Consider the following 16,590-nt stretch of genomic DNA (forward strand, 5'->3'; position numbering starts at 1 on the left):
TCATCAACCAGCACCTCCAAGTCCCCCTCGATCACATCATCCTCCATCCTGTACTGAAATTGAGGATTGCCCTGATCCAGGTGTAGGACCTTGCACTTGGCCCTGTTGAATCTTATGAAGTTCGCACAGGCCTGTTTCTCCCGCTTGTCCAGGCCCCTCTGGATGACATCCCGTCCTTCTGGTGCAATAACTGCACCACTCAGCTTGGTGCCATTGGCAAACATGCCGAGGGTGCACTCAATCCCGCTGTCTGTATCATTGATGAAGATATTAAACAGCACTGGTCCCAGTACAGACCCCTGAGGGACACCACTAGTCACAGATCTCCATCTGGACTTCGAGCCAGTGACCAATACTCTCTGAGTTTAAACAAAAAAAAAAAAAAAAGGGGTGGGGGGTGGGTAGGTGGAGGGGGTGCTTTCTTTTCTAAAACTCCCAGCGGAGTCTCGGGGGTTGGTTTGCCGGGCTCGGGGCGGGGATGCGCGGCTCGGTTGAATCGCTCCCCCGGCTCCTCCCAGGGGCCGTCCCGGCTGCTCCCGGGTACAGCGGGTTCCCCCCCCACCTCCGGTGACAGCCCGGTTCGGTTTGAGCCCCCGGGGCTGCCGGCTCCGTCTCCCCGCAGAGATCCTCTCTCCCCGCTCCTCCTCTTTCTCCCTCTCGCCCCACCTTCACCCCCTCCGGCTGAGTTAATTCACTGGGATTGGTTTCAAATGACGCCATCGCTTTATTTTTACACCAATGACCTCATCCCCGCAGCTTGAAGTTTACTGACCAGCAAAAACTCTTTTTCTCTCGCTCGCTCCCTTCCTCGACCCTCGCCTGCTCTGCCCGTTTGCTTGAAACCCTTTGGGTCCTGCGAACCGAAGGCTTTAAAACAAACAAACAAAAAAAACAAAAAGAAAAAAAAAAACCAAACCCAACATAAAACCCACAAAAAAGTCCACCCCAAACGTTCTCCCCCCTTCCCCGAGCTTTTCACTGTCGTCGTGTCCCCCGCTTCGCTGCTCCCTTTTAATTTTCTCAAGCCATCTTGGGGGGGGAAAGAAAGGGGGAAATAGGCTCCAAATATTTCCTTTTTCTTCTCCTCTCTCCTCCCACCTTCTCGCTTCCCCCTCTTAAGAAAGAGCCGGATAGACTTTTTTTTTTCCTGATTTCTGTTTTAATTGATTATTTTCTATTTTTATTTTTTTATTGATGAAGAAGGAAAACGAGGAGCTCCGGGAGCAGCTGGGAGGAGACAAAGTTGTTTGAGGCGGCAGCGGCGAGGCTGGTGGCAGCAACTTTTATCCCTGCCGAGGGGACGGACGGACAGACAGACAGACAGCCGGGGGTGGGGGCGGGGGGGGAGGCTGTAAGTGCCCGGGGGAGCGCAGGGACCAGCTCGGGAAGGGTGCGGGGGGCGGGCAGGGCTGGGCGGGGCGGGGAGGAGGAGGAGGAGGAGGAGAAGGAGGAGAGGGAGGAGGAGGAGGGAGCTCTGCCTCCCTCCTCCCCGCATGCCCTTCTCCGCCACCCCCTCACCTCCGGAGGAGAGAGCCCGCAGAGGACAGGTCGCTGCCCCAGCCCGGGCGGTGAGGAACGAGGTGAGAGGGGAGAAGAGGGGACGGTACCGACATTGGCATCACCGGCACCTCCGCGCTCCCCCTACCTGCTGCGGGGCACCCGCGGCCGCTCCTTCCTCCTCCTCCTCCTCCTCTCTCTCCTCCTCCTCCTCCTCGCCTTTCTCACCTTCAGAGATCCACCTGCCGCTCTTCGGGAAGGCGTGGAAGGCGGGGTGGGAAGCCTTTTGTGCGGGGAAGGGTCCCTGCGCCCCGGGGGTGCGCGGGGAGGCTCCGAGCTGCTGATAAGCAGCGCTGGCTCCCCGCGGGCTGCCCGGAGCGGCCGGGGATGCTCCGAAGGGCTCCCGGGGAAGCGTTCGAGTTCTACCTTCGCGTTGGAAGTCGTTTAAATCGAGGCAGATGACAAAATGGAGGGCTGCCGCGCGAGCCCAGCGGCGGAGCGAATTGTTAACCTGGGGAAAGTGATAACGACTCGGTGGCCGTCACCGGTGCGGCGGCCCGACGGGTCCCCTCGCCTGACTTTCTGTCTCCCCTCCCTCCCCGTTGAAGCAGCCGGGATGAGGAGCCGAGCGAACATCAGTGCGTGCTGGACAAGGTGTATGGATGTGCGTGCTGCACAGCCTGACCAATGGCAGGGCTCTCCAGCGGCCAAAACACCCCTTTGGTGCGGTAGCAGAAGGAAAGTTGGGGGGTTTTCTTGGAAAAGAAAAGCCGGGAGAATTTACTTTCTTTTATTGTCGCTTCAGCTGGTTGAAACAGAAAATCGATCTTTCGGTTTTTCCTCAAGTGAGAGGGTGTAGTCGTAGCAAGCTGTATTGTCTGACCTATCACTAACTTCTCTTTTATGTTCAAACATCCAGTGTATACCCAGCAGAATAAATAGATGTGTGCTCGGTTTGGAAGCTAAAACCAGAATGAACTGTTTCTCCTTGTGTGTGTTGGGGTTCTTAAGAAGAAAAAAAAAAAAACCCTAAAACGAACTAAAACCCCAAAATGGTTTTGTAGTTTTTGCTTTAAGATTTATGCTATTCCTGGCAGCGTGTGGTTTGGTAGATACAGAGTTTACAAAGTCACAACTGACTGAACAGGAGTTGGTTTAGACTCTTGTATTTTGAGGGGAGGCAGGAAAATAGTAAGTCTCATTTTCTTTTTATGGTGTTCATCCCACTGCCCATTGGAGGTTGAAGCATTCATCGTGGTTGTTTATGTTGGTTGTTTAGGGGTTTCTATGTGAATGTGGAGCAAGTATGCAATGGAGGGGGGTGTATGCTTATTTTTAGCTTTAGTTTTTAATGACAAAAGATACAAAGGAGAGTGGTATTCGAAAGTAAAGCCTGCATTTACTAAGTATGCTTATTAATATTTTGGGAAGGAATCTATAAAAAATGTCTGAGGTGTAATAAATTCTGGTCGTTATTCTTGTTTAATCCAACAGTGCCTCAGTATATCTGAATGTACAATTTCAAAGTCTCTTTTTAAGTGAACAAATAAGTTAAGCGGCAGAGGAGATGCCAGTTCTTGTGCTAACTAGAGGTGGTAGCGGCAAAATACTGTATGGTTAAATATATATGCAAAGGTCCAGCAAGCACAACCAAGCTTTTAAAAACACAACATCTTGGTTAAAAAATACGTAAATACATTTCTGCTCCAGTTGCTCTGATTTTGTTAGCTACCTAAGCAGATATAATGAAACAAAATCACATCGGGAAAACTTCTGTAGGAGAAAGTGAGCTCAATTTATCTTTGTTTCTGTAAAATGCATGCTGTTCTTTTAGCAAGGACAGCTAGCCCGGCAAGGATGTTTGCTTTTAGCTAGAACAGCTTTAACTGACCATAGGAACAGTATCAGCAGAAGCTGTACAGGAATGTGTTAAATGGATTTCACTAGGAGCTCGGTCTCCCAAGCCAGCCCTCAGCCTGTGGGAGGAGTTGTGGTTGTATCTGCCATGTGCCTGTGTGCCTTCCTTGGCAAAGTGACCCTGCCCTGGGAGATCTGTGCAGCCGGCAGTTGGAGATGGGCTGAATGAAGTTGTGTGGAGTTACTAGAGACCGGATGGTGGGATGGTTCAGCCACCCTTCTGACTTTAAGATGAGCAAGTGATTCATGGAGCCCTTAAGAAGCCCATGGAGGGCAAATTCAGGCTCTCTTCTTGGTCTCCATAAGAAATGCTGAATAGGCAGATTATTGATTGATTTCTGTTGCTTGCATTGGGCCTCAAGTGAGCTCTGCTTTAATGTGTTTTGCAGTGAGAGGGCCTTGCTCAGTGACTTATCTTTTTAAAGTTCAGCTCCTTAATCCCCAGACCTATTCAGGAATATTCACTCTTTGCAAAGTACAGATGTTCAAAGAAATACAGTAAGTACAATTGAAGCATTGTTTACCTCAAGAAAAGGGAGACAGCGTGATAGCTTTCACTTTACAGTGTCTCTTGAATTTTCTATAACTTCTGATTTTTTTTTTCTTTCCTGTAAGAGCAGTCAGGAGAGCATCATGGGTAATCTTCAAGTGCTGACAATCCTTAATAGCCAGATGGTGTAAAGTGGTTACTGTCAGAGGATGAGGCGTGAAAGGACTGGCACATCCCTTCCTTTTTCACTTTTGTTTCACCCCTGGGAAGAAAACTTGGGTTTGGCCTGTGAATCTATCTGTATGGATTTGTTGTTATGCTCATCAAATGACTAAATGTTTCTTGCAGTCTCATAGTATCTTGTGCGTGGTTGTGTAATGGTACATCCATGATTATTAAGCAGGAATTATCAAGATGATGTTTTTCTGGGTAATAGGGAAGTAGCATTGAATGGTACATTCCCTTTCCCTACAGTTCCTTGCAGATTGCTTCCAGATTTAGTGTAGTGACGTATCATGTCATAATCTGTAATATTTCTCTGATTTATTAGGTGTCCTCCTTCATAAACGAAGGGTGATGTGGCATTCTTTAGGGCTATTGAATGCATACGTGGCCTCTACTTTTTGCATGAATTAAAAGCCATAGATGATGGGTGGCCTGGTGATGTGTATCAGGATATCTGCCTGCACTAAAGCCAACAATTAACTGAAGACCTGGTGTCATTCGCGTGCATTTGCGTGAAGGTGAAGTGAACGCTGTAGCTTCGGTCTACTTTCTAGTTGTTACTTTGCGGGGGGGGGCTATCCTCAAGGTTTTCTTTACCACTAGTATAATAGCATCACCACCCTGATGCAACTCTAATTGTGATGAAACTGGCTCTGGAGCAAGGCTAGAAGCTGAGATGCCCCATGCTACTGCAATGTTGCTGCCAGCTGAAGACAACCAGGGGAATAGGGAAGTTCAGATCGTCACTTCTCTCTCTCCTTTGCCAGACCTGACCTTTATATTGGTAAAAGCTTGGCAGCTCCAAATAAGCAGTCTCCACGATAGTTATTCTGTAACTTCCCGTACCACCTGAGGGAAGCCAAAAGTACACATTATAGGTAAAGTTTGGCATCTTAATTTCTCTTTGTGCTTATGGATAGGACCCACTGGCAGCTGTCATGGTCTCCAGTTGAGATGATGTTGGCCAACAGTGAGTTACGATTCCTCAGCAATCAAAGAAAATCTACGTTTAGGGTGTGTGTACGGAGGATGAGAGGAAAGATGGGCATGAGTTCAAGGCCTTGTGTTTCTTTTTGCTGTGCTATGTGGTCTGCTGCTGAGCCAAGACTGACCTACTCAGAGTTGGCTGTGGGAAGGCTGGCAGCTTTCCACATTGTGTCCCTACAAAATGCTTCTGCAACTGAAAAGAACCCCAAAAGTAGTAATTGGGCAGGCTAAGAAAGAGGGAAAAGTGTTGCCTCGGTGGCAGGAGGAGTCCTGTGGGGATGAAGGATGGTCTCTTTGTCCATGGATCTTCCTGAGGTTCTGTGCTACTCCTTTTCTGTGCTTGCAGCATCCAAAGCTGCAAAGTTTGTGCTGTGTGAATATATGAAAGGAACTGCTAAAATAAGGTCCTTCTTTGTGAGGAAGTCAGTTATCTCTGTTCTTTCTTGGTCACACTATGAGCCATATATCGACAGAAACTCACACAGCTTCTCTTTAATGTGTTCTTGGGAACTAATTTTGACCTTTGTAGTACAAGTTTTCATCCTGTTTCTCAGAAACTAGGATCAGTTCCTTGCACAGACCTCCTTAAATGTGAGCTCTTCTTTGATCTCAAGCTTATGTTATAAATTTCTGTCAGTTGCTCACTGAATAAAGTTACACTAGTGGAGGTGTGCAGAGGCTTTCATTACTTGAGAATGAATGTAATTTTTTTTCTTCCCTGAGGTCTTTTTTTAAATGCTATCCGAAGGGATAATCTGCTAAAATAGTATGGAAGTTTTTCTTCATAAAATCATAACTGTGTCCCGTTACATTAGTTTGGCAAAAAAACTATATCACGCGGTTTCTAATGTTGAAACTAGAACAGTGTTACCAGTTTTCGTTGTGAATCACTTGATTTTGCTTTACTATAATAATCTATTAATTGAGCCTGTTTGTTGACTAAATAGTAGATCAGTGGCATGTACAAATACTCTCTTTTTACATGTCCTCGCCTGCTTGTCAAATGTTTTTTATGTTACTGAAGGCATTGTGGGAGGTAAAAAGATGGGTCTGAGTATCTAATGTAGCAACATTGGAATGATAACTTTACAGAGAGCATAAAATGAGGAGGACAACAGAGACTAATTGTATGAAATTCCTTTTATGCACACGTTCTTGAGTTTGAATAACTAGTATGTATTCAGCCTGCTGGATTAGAAGGCTTTGGCTCTGCATGTGTAGCATAGATGTTGCTCTCAAAATAGGAAAGCAACTCTCCCTCCCCCTCCAACTATACCAAATAAAATTGATTCAGTATTGCATTTTGTTCCTACTGGCATATTATAGATGTTTAAAGGCTGAATAATTCATAACGTTAGGGATATAAACACCACATTTTTAATAACCCAAAGTGATGCTTTTGCTTCTTGATTGCTAGGCGTAAGAATCATTCACCCTAGACTTTAAAGACTCAAATGCCATGTCTGGACTTGGGTTTCTACATGCGAGATGGTGCTTGCAGGGGAGTGTCTTTTTTGGTGTTTATTTCATGAAGTTTGTACAGCCCCTTAAGCATGGAAGCCATCCTCTTCTGAATGCCGTCTTCTGAATACATGCAAAGAGTCTGAACTGCACTTCACAGGTCTTCTCTCAGCATGCCATCCCACAAGCCTTAAATTCAAGGGTGGGCCATAAGCACCAAGAGTGTTTGCCTAAAGGACAGGCGTGACAGTACTTTCTGCTCTTTGTTTTAATGCTGTCTGGAGTAACTATAGCATCTATCATTTATACAGTTCCCACAAGGATGTTGTTACAGGTGAGAACCCATTTATGTGTTGGGATTTCATACCTTCTTTCTTTTGAAATTATGCGTGGGGATTGGTGTTTGCTCTTGCTTTCCAGCTCTGCTTTCCCTGACAGTTTCATGAGATTCTGTTTGAACTCTGGAAAACTGGGAGGGACGAGAGCTGGAGGGGGAAGAAGCTTTGCATTACATGTCTCTTTTCTAACCTCCTCATACTCAGAAGCTCCTTTCAAAAATAAAAGAATTTGAGAGACCTCTTGCTAGGAACACTTGGGGAGCAAACAGAATAAGCTACATCTTGGTTTCAGCAGGTTTTCATAAAGCTTTCTAATTTTTTAAGCAAGGACAAAGAGTATTCCAGCAAAAACTGCATTGGGTTGACGTGTTGTTGGTCCAAATAAGTCTGAAAGTATGCACTAGATTGAATCCAGATTATCAGAAGGCAAATGATGTCATGACTCTAGTAGGGCTCCATCTGCCTGTCCCAAGGCCCTGAGTGCAAGGCAGGTGTGCTCCAAACTGAGGATGGGCTGTGAAAGTCTCTCATCCAATAGTCTATTTGGAGTTCTGCATTGCTGGCAAATCTCTTCTAATAGCAGCATGAGGCAGTACCACCTTCTTCCAGGCTACTCCTATGTCATTTAAATTTCCTAAAAGCTGTCAGGTTTTACAGTGAGTGCTCTGAGGCCTTGATGAAGAGAGGTGATGGACAATGACTCATCTATAGGTTCATAGTCCCATATCTTTGGAAGACATGGCAGCTGAAGGCAAACTGTCACCGTCCTTATAACAGATGGTAAACTTCATGTACTCCTAGCTGGTAAGACTTATTTAGGAAATGTTTTGACAAACAGATAAAACTGCTGGTACTTGTGTTTTCCTCTGCTACCTTGTTTCTTTCTCATTATCTCCCTTTATTTTCCTTCTGGTTTCCTTTTTCTTGCTTGTAACTATTATTCTGAATATGTATGGTGATATATATTTCCTGGTCAGTGGAGTGAGCTCTCTTGTCCAGCTGGTGAAAATCTCTGGCTTCTCATGGTTGACACGTTGTGAACATGCTATCAACTTCTCAGTCCTCCATTCTGCTTGTTAGGTGATCCATGTTTGGATACCATCCAGTTAACAAATCCTGTTTCCTCAGTGTGGCTCACTCCATCTGTCTGCTGTGATTTTTGAGGTGGGCCTCTTTGAAGATGCCTGAAAAATCTGTTTATCCAGCCCAGACGTGATTGTAGGAGTAGCCCATTTGTTGCCCATTTCCTATCAAAGTATTACTGAGAGAAAGTTAACTCCATCAAGCATAAAATGGATGAAAAAGAATAGTAATACAAATGTAGATCTCCAAGATATTAGTCAGGACAACAACAACAACAAAAAAGCATCAAAATTAACTACCATTGTAGATTTTCCAAAGATACTCTTTCCATGGAGGGACCACATCATTCCACCTGCTCAAATATACAGAACTGATGTTTTTCTCTGACTGAGGCTTGCATGACTTGCCAACTCTCCTACAGGTGTGACCTGTTCTGGAACGAAGAAACGTGTAGTGGCTTTCCCCCTGCTCCTTCACATATGGTTAAACCTATAGAAAACTGGAGGGAGCTCAAGCATGCTGTTCCTCTGGCACCCTTCTGCAAATGCGAGCTGAGTGACCATTGCCTTTCATGGGCAAAACCAGTACTGGCACTTTATTTAATGGCAGAGTGAGCAAGTACATTAGCTATTTTTATTCAAACACCCATACATAAGCCAGTATGGCAGAGTGGCTATGAAATGTCTGCAGAGCTAAGTGACGATACAGCTGCTGTTTAATGCTAAATCATTTTCTTTTAGTTACAGGAGTTTGAGAGGGTTCAACCGATGATCATCTAATCTTTCTAATTGAGCTGTGGTGAGGATTTTCAAGGTTTTGCACTAAAATAGGCAAAATGTTCTTTTCAGTTGGTGATTTTGTCTACTGTTTCAGTCAACAATAAGGACTTAACGCAATGGGGGGAAGGTGGATGGGGAAGAGGGGCACTGATTCAGGTTAAAGTTTCAGGTCATCTTCTTCTGGGAAGCTTCAGGACTATCTGTTCTTATGTGCTGCTTAGTGGCAGAGACACAAAAAACGCTGAGTACAGTGACACTGTTAGCAAATGCTAGCTCAGAGAGATGCAGTGTTTGTTTTGGGAATTTTTAAAGGCTGCCAAGTTGTGGTGTTTTTTCCTCTTTTTTTTTTCTTCCCCCTTTTCACTGAATAGGCTGTCTACTTTGGCAGAAAAATGGCTTTCATGACTTGATGAATAATTTAAAAACTTCAAGGCTGTGTTGATGATTTAAGTGTTCAAATATTTCGAAGCAAAAAAATTGTTATGGATTAATTTGGGGGGGATGTTGAACATTTAATTTTTTGTGTGTGTATGTGCTCAGCAAGTAATTATACCTCAGTATTGACATGCGTGCTCTCTAGTTCAATATTGGTTTGAAAAAAAAAAAGAATGAATACAGAACTTCAAGGATGTGATAGATGTTAGAGGTCCTAAGGGAAAAAAGATAATCATTTAATATTATGTTTTCCCTGGCTTGGAACCTGCGTGATACTGAAGTAGATGTCTGATATTAGCACATTTTAATGTATCTTTGCTTAACTAACTTATAAAGTACACCTACAAAAATCTTCTTGTTATATCCACCAAAGTAAGGCAGTTCTACTGAGTGCATAGTATTTGTCCCAACTGGTGATACTGCTTTTCAATACAGTCGAACATTATTCTGGCTTAGCCATTTATCACTTCTTTACCCGTTTCTTCCATTTCTGTTGGCAAAGTGAGAATCTGCAGGCATAGCTTCCTCTTTGGAAGGCCTCTCCCTTTCAAATGTCTATTGTTACACATGAAAGCACAGCTGGAGAAGTCTACGTATTGGTAGAAAACAGCATTACTTTTTTTGCACAGGTAGTGTGGGACAGGCATCAAGTAGATCAGCTGCTTTGGGACAAGATGAAGGTAAAGCAATGAAACCATCAACATCTAACCACATCTTTTGGCTTCTCCACCAGCGGTAAAACAGGCTTCCTTGAATTCAGAATTCTGCAGAATGAGTTCTGATTTACTTTTAGATGTTTAATATCCTCTCATGTCTGTAGACAGAGCTGTGACCCTTCTGCTTTTACTCTAAATGTGGTTAAATTGCACTGCAGTGGAAATATATTCAGGCTTACCACTTTCTGGAGCTGAAGTTTCAAATAGTACATCCAGTTTCAAAATTTGTGTAATATGAGTGTCAACTTTTGTCGCTGAAAATACTTGAAAAGGGAGATGTGTGTAGGAACAGAAATGGAGAGAGAAATCAACAGGGAATAATCACAAAGAAGAGATATTGATCAGATGTTGGAAAAATATAATAAAATATTACATTTACACATTTTAAATAGTATATTTTAAAAGGAAAAAATGAGAAAGTAGAGTCAACAGATGGAAAAAAAAAAAGAAAGAAAAGGTCTGCATTAGTTGCACGTGGAAATGAGTCTTTTAAATGACAGACAACGTAGTCCTAATATGACAACAGGATGGGACCATTCCACTTTGGCTAGTTAATGCTAATCATGTAGTAGTAGATAAAAGAAGAAGTATTTTCTATATGTTTGAGTAAAAGCCATTTGACAGGCTGGCTGAATGAAGGCTGATGATAAGTCACAGGTAGTACAGGGAAAGGTGTAGCCTCAGTGGGTTTGTGGGAGTAAATACAATTTATGCATCTAGGGAATATGTTCTAAATATCGGTAAACATTAATAAGTTGTGCATTTTGTCTTTATGAGCCTGTATTTTCGTTTATAATTCATATAACTAAAGACATATTAGAAACTAGAAATGCTGGTGTAGAATGTGGCGGCTATTGGGAGACTACTGTTGCGTGGGTTTGTATATTTGGTCTTAATTGCTAGACATTTCTGTAATAAATATTTAAGAATGAGTTTATTTTAAAAAATTGCATAGACTTGGTTGATTGACCATATCTTCATGCTGGAAATTTGTAAGGTTCAGACGTTTGGCCTTCAAATAGTGTGCTCCTGAGTCCACATAAAGACATGTCTTCCAATGCAGCTGAGAGGGTGGGAAGGAGTGGTGAAAATGACTTCTCTGAACGCTTCTGTTGCGAACTGCTATTTTTCTTCACACTACTAGTAATTCATTGTTGGCTGCTTTTTTTTTGAACTGGGTATGTATGTAGCTATTCTAGAGGGAGGAGAAACCTTTATCTTTAAAAAAAAAAAGTTGACAGATGCGGCGTTTGCTTCTAGAACGTGTCTGGTTCAAGAGGTTGATGTCCTCTAACTGCATTGCAGATATGAATGTACCAGCTTTCCCAGGACCCTGCTATTTGTCTTCTAACGTTTTTGGTTAATGTTATGTGCTGCCATTGGTGCGAGTGCTTTGTAAGCACCACTAGACAGTGTTGCAAGGAGCTTTAGCCTACGTACAGAAAGCAGAAGAATGGTAATCTAAAGGCTATTGACAAAGTGTCTTTTTCCAGCTGTGTTAGTAGAAAATGTTACTGAGCTTGACAGCTCATTTCCAGCTGCTTGACACAACCCCTCTGCCTCTAGCTGCTGCCCTGAGTCCACTGCTGAGAGTAGTGTTTATGACTGCTCATACTTCACTTGAAGTCGAGTCAGAGAATGAACTCTCTAGTAGCCTATTCTTCTTTTTGAGCTAACCTGTTTGTGTTTTGTTTGAAGGAGACCAGAAATCCATCATAGTGTTCGCTCTGTAGCCTCTAGGTGGTCATTTGCTCCATGCCAGACCTTAAATTATCTTCCTTTTTGACACACAGACAAGCCTTAGCAGTAGAATACTCTGTGGACCATCCTCTTCGTTCTTCTATGTTCTGCCTGACTTGCTATTGACATTCTTGATCAAAAGAAATAGGTTTAGAAGCAGTAAAAGTGATATGGGAGAAATTAGCATGGATCCACTAAAACTGGTGGAGATCTCTCAAGTTAGTGCAGCGTAGTGTCCATGTCTGTGGCAGGTAGGACCAAATGCTCAGAGTAGTTACTGTGCTTCTTTTCTTGTCTTCCCACCATCACTGCAAATGCACTCTTCTAATGGCTTTCAAGATTTCACAGTGAGCTGGAGCCAGGAACTAGAAATGGCTGAAAATTGTTTGGATGTGGTTTATTTATGTGTTTGTTTATTCTACTTGCTTGTACGGTTAGTTTGGGACTGATTTAGCTCTTGAGTCAGCTAGTTGAATTAACATCTGAGCTGCCATAAGGGACATGGTTGCTGTCTGGTAGACCTGACTTGGTTTGTTTTAAGCTGCCATGGAGCGTACCCCCTCAGTCTGCCCTGTTCGTTGGGTGGGTGTGTGAGGCTCTGAAACAGCAGTTCTTGGATCAGCCAAAGGTATGATGGGGGTGTCTCTCATGTTCCCATGGCTGCCTGTTGAGCAGGTAGGGATGGCCTTAGTGCTTACTAGCCAGGTGTGCTCCAGCAAAGGAGTTCCTTCTTGTTCCAGAGACCTGTCTTTTACCCCTTGTTGGGCTTCCCTGTGCGCTTGGCCCACAGGCCAAGTCACGAGTTGGAGTTACCTATGTCCTGCAGAGCAGATAAACCTGTTGCAGCTCGTGGCTGTCAGGAGGGAATTGTTGAAACTTGGAGGAATCCCTTTCCAAACTCATCTTCTGCAGAGGCAGCATGAGGCATATTCATTACATGGAATTGCCCACTGGAAACTAAGGCTGGAAGCTTTGGTTCAAGTTGCATTCAAGCTGGGTTGGCTTGTCTTGGCTGCCTGGACCTCCAAGAGCTTTGTTCTCCATTAGAAACAATTACTTGTTTGCTACCTGACAGGTTTAGAACTTCAGTTCTATGAGGGTGCTTTTCTGTTGAAACAGTGGCAGGATCTATATGTGTGTGTGTTTATACATATACCTGCATACAAACTACTTATCTATATATACGGGCTCATACTCATATATGTATATATGCATATACAGTCTGTCTAGTGCAGCTTATGTCTTATAATGCTTTCATTCAAAATGATTTCACTATATTTTGTATGATAAGAAAAACAATTAATGAGCCAGCAAAGCAAAACAGCCTTGCAGATAAAGCTTCTGAGGCTATGTCTAGGGCAAAATTTACCTGCTTGAATACGCTTGTGATTTCTAATCATTACTTGGCCTTTCAAAGGAAGTGGAAACGAACACCTAATCCCTTTATATAAAAACTTGAAAGCATTTCTTTGATATCATGTTTACTTGGTAAAATGAAAAATCACTGTTCTCTTTTGAGAATGTATGTCTAGTAATGCCGATTTGTTTTTTTACTGTACCTGATTCTTTTTTCCCTTTTCACCTCATATTAATTTATACAGTACCAGTGTCTTCAGAGTAGTCATATGGAACTCACATTTTCCTCACTTGTTAATTGCTTGTGTTTTCTCTCCCTGCTGCTCAAGGGGGAGGCATCGATTCAACTCTACTTAGTACTTGTGCTCCTCTTCAGGGAGTACTTCTGACGTTTTTAATATCAACACTGTGGGGTCTGTATACTTTCAATCTCAAAATCATTTAGGGTTTTAGAGTGTTCTTTGCATTTACTATGAGTAATAGTATGCTGACACCAGTATCTTCTTCTTGGGGTCCTGCCTAGAATAACAGGGTTCTGCTCGTTTAGCTGTAGCTCTGCTCCTGTACGGTTGTAGCATTCCTGCAATGCATGGCATCCACGCAGGAAGAGATGGTATTGCAGAAAATCATGTCTAGGGCAGGTACACACCCAGAGCATCCTACTGATGAAAGTGCTGTCCCTGCCATGTCAATATTAGTGTTGTTCTTGGTGGCCTTTTGGCAACTGAGGGCTTTTGTCATGAGAGAAGAGGCTTTTTTTTTTCTTTCTTTTTGCAGACTATGCAGAATGAGGTTTGCTGACTTGCATCAAATTTACATGTCAGTTTGTACAAACAAGTTAACTGAAGTAGCCTGTCTGTTGACACAGCTCTACTGTTCAGCCAGGTACAAAGCTAAAGAATTCACCTAAAACGTGGTTAATTTCCAATAACTTTATCCAATATTGTTTTTATCAATGGAAACATCCATTTGTCCCTTCTTTTTTGTCTGCTGATCCTCTAAGGTTTTCTTTCTGTCTCCTCAGTGTCAAGGGATGGCTGTGTGGTTATGGTTGCAAATAAGTTCCTCTTAAAATTTAGTTTCTTTTTGTTACAGGCTACAAAACAGACTTTGCACTAAGTTTGTATACAGTTCCTTTGTACAGAGTTGATGTGGTCAAAGACACACAGGCAAATTTCATTTTAGGTCAGATGAAGAAAAGTGGTTCTGTGTCCTTCCCTGTTTCTTGCCTTATGTTCCTTTATGCCTGTCAACAGATCTGACAGAGGTTCTGTGTGGCTACTTTTAAACCAGTTTTTCTGGTACTGAAGTTTATTGATTTCCACCACCCCCCACCCTCACCCCTTTCTTTTTTCTGTTATCTATACGATGTTTTACACACACTTCGTACCTATGCTGGGATAGCTGATTTTAATGAACATTAAATATTTCTATTATCTGCTTAGCCCTTATGTTCCCTAATAACCTCATAAATCTTGAGAAAATGGCGACTTACTAGATAGTTAGTCAGTTTTTTTTTTTCTTCGCTTGACATGTCGGTCCTGATAGTAGGTCATCTTAGTCTAGCTCAAACTTACTTTTGCCAGCATCCTATGTGGGATATGCAGCTTTCTCAGCTATTATTATCTAGTTGCTAGTATCACATTTTTGTATATCACCCTTCCATTTTTGTGCTTTTATGATTTTTCTCATTATTTTGATATGTCTTTCTGATCTGATACTCTTTGTTCTGCTAAAGAATTTTTTTTTTTTTTTTAAGTCTGCTGTCATTTATTCTGCTTTCTGTTTCTTTACCCAGGCTTGGATTCACATTTTTCTGGGATATGCTCATTTGGCCTGTGTAACCTCACAAAAATGTTACCATTTAAACATAATGACTCTTTTCTTCCCTAGCTTCCTGTTCCCTTTCCTTGTGAAGCGGTATGTATACCTTCTGCAACTTTCAGACTCAGCTGGGAGCTAAACATGCAGCTTTTAATTTCCTCTCTCTTCATGAATTGAGGATCTTTTGTACTGGCAGGGTCTTAATGCCCATTTATGAAATGTAACAGCATGGTACTAGTTTTGATAGGATTTCTTCCATGAATGCAGTGAACTTGGTTGCATTATGGCCACTGTCATTTAGTAGTGAGCTAGCACAAACAGTAAACCAGCTTTCCAATGTAGTACTAAGATTACCCTAGTGAGGAGCAAGAGGAAAGCTTAGTTTCTTATTTCTAGGTAAAGAACAAACACAGAACCAAAAATGTGCCTTGACATGTCTTGCCATGGTTCAAAGGCTAAGTTGAAGTGTAAGTTCTCCTTTGTCAAATTAAATTTCTCTTGTATTTGGCATGGTGCTCCCCTTACTTCCCTCTCTAAACAGAGTTGGCTTGACTCTTCCCCCTTTTCCACAGTGTGATTCCTCGTTTAGTTTGTGGGAACTGTAAGAGCTCTGATGTTTTCCTGAATTAAATACACTAGATTTGTAGTGATTTCTTGCTCCTTCCTGTTGTTCCTCCCCTGCTCCTAACAGCCATATACAGACTTCTTAGGGTTTGTTTGGTTTTGTTTTCCTCTGGGAAAACAGTCTTCATCAGTCTTCATGGCAACTTATGTTTCCTTGTATACAGAGTGCTTAAGTTGACTTCAAATGCAATACCAGTGCCCTTCGCCAACTAAAGGAATAAGGAAGGATGGACCGATAGCAGTGTATGCTCTCTACTTCTGTATCAGCTGTCTTCCCTTCATTTTGGGAGCATGATTCTCTAAATTCCTTCCTGATAGGTTTCAATTTTGAAATATATTCTGTTCGGAATGACATGGCATCTCTGCAAGCATAAAATTGCTATGAAACACTAAGCACAGAGAACACCGTATCAAAATAACTTGTTTCTTCTTTTTTTTTCTTTAAGTCACTGTTGTGAAATTGAGTGATTAAGAAGTGTTACTCCAGAAGTAGAGAAAAGGTATTAGAGATTGCATCTTTCTTCTGCGAAAATCAGTGCTGTCTTGAGAGCAAATTACTCAAAAACAAGTTGGAATGAAAACATACTAAAGTCCTAGGCTTTAGCTTGGTTATATCAAATACTTGGTAGAGCTCCAAAGTGGTAAATAACTCAGTTATTTTCTTTATGGAGTACTAATCTTGTTTGCTTTGGCATCTAAAACCAAAGTTGCAGCTTATTTTTACTTAATATCCACTTTCTTTTAGAGTATCCCTTCCATGCAGCAAAGCAGATACTTATAACAGACCCCAGGAGGCCAGTCACAGACCAGGGTTTTTTCTGTGCCTGGTGGTCACAGAGGCAGAGAGGAGGAGTGTTCACCTAGCCAATTCTGTTTGACATCATAGTCATAGTACTGATGCCAAAGTCCTTCTAGATGTTGTGGCAAAGCAGTGTTTTTGAGGTAATGTTTGGAAGGAGTGAGAGTTAGATGGGGGTCTCATGTTATCTCATGTGGCTTTTGAAAGAAAATAAAGACGCATTCATCTGGTCAAAAGAAGAGGTCTGGAAAATTACATTTGATGCAGTGTTCTGTGTAGTTGTGAGCAGCATAGGCAAGGGCAAAGGAAATGCTACTGT

General features: G+C 42.6%; 1 protein-coding gene across 3 annotated transcripts in view; it reads left to right on the forward strand.

Moving 5' to 3' along the window:
• Positions 1–1,481: 1,481 nt before the first annotated feature.
• Positions 1,482–16,590, forward strand: part of DUSP16 (dual specificity phosphatase 16) — a 71,349-nt gene continuing 56,240 nt past the window's right edge. For all 3 annotated transcript variants that reach the window (XM_069864041.1, XM_069864058.1, XM_069864049.1), the window contains exon 1: positions 1,482–1,580. The gene's annotated coding sequence lies outside the window, so the exon portion shown is untranslated. The remainder of the gene's footprint in view (positions 1,581–16,590) is intronic.

Source organism: Phaenicophaeus curvirostris, chromosome 1, assembly GCF_032191515.1.
Source record: "Phaenicophaeus curvirostris isolate KB17595 chromosome 1, BPBGC_Pcur_1.0, whole genome shotgun sequence".
NCBI classification, from domain to species: domain Eukaryota; kingdom Metazoa; phylum Chordata; class Aves; order Cuculiformes; family Cuculidae; genus Phaenicophaeus; species Phaenicophaeus curvirostris.